Source organism: Nannospalax galili, unplaced genomic scaffold (genome assembly GCF_000622305.1).
Source record: "Nannospalax galili isolate Female #2095 unplaced genomic scaffold, S.galili_v1.0 scaffold2149, whole genome shotgun sequence".
In the NCBI taxonomy this organism is placed as follows: domain Eukaryota; kingdom Metazoa; phylum Chordata; class Mammalia; order Rodentia; family Spalacidae; genus Nannospalax; species Nannospalax galili.
This window is the reverse complement of record NW_008360298.1, coordinates 264536-265186: the sequence shown is the minus strand read 5'-3', so window position 1 is coordinate 265186 and position 651 is coordinate 264536.

Sequence of the window (651 nt, the reverse complement as noted above, 5' to 3'; positions counted from 1 at the left end):
CTCTCTCTCTCTCCCCTTTCCCCTTCGCTACTCTCTGTCAGTTTTCTTTTCATTTCCTTTCCAATCAAATTCGGTCACTCCCGGACCTCACTCAAGGCCACTGGACAGCACTGGTTTCTGTGACCGTTGAACTGTCTGGCACAGTTACTGTGTCTGTCCACGCCCACCTGGGAGTCAGACCTGCCTCCCCGTCACACTCAAATCCTTTTCCCTACCTCAGCTCCCTTCCCTTCCTTGCTCCTGCCATCTTTTGCCTTCCCCTATCATCTCATCTTCTCTCTCTCACTCTCTCTCTCTCTCTCTCTCTCTCTCTCTCTCTCCCTCTCTCTCTCCTCTCCCTCCATTCACTGGCTACTCTGAGCTTCATCTAAGCCTTTCCATTCTTCTCCATTCCCGGTCCATCTCGGCTTCTGGGCCCACTACCTTGTTTCCTTATACTTTGGCTCCTACTGGCTGGTGATGCACCACATTGCAGAACCTCTCCTAAATCATTTTTACTTGCTTGAAATCACACTGGTGTATGGGAGGTTCTGCCCTGCCTTTGACTATAGGACGCTGTGGTCACTGGCGGGGACACACACAGAACTCTTATCCCCCCCCCCCGGTGATTGCAGGACGCTGCCCTGGGGTTCGGGAATTTAACTCAAATAA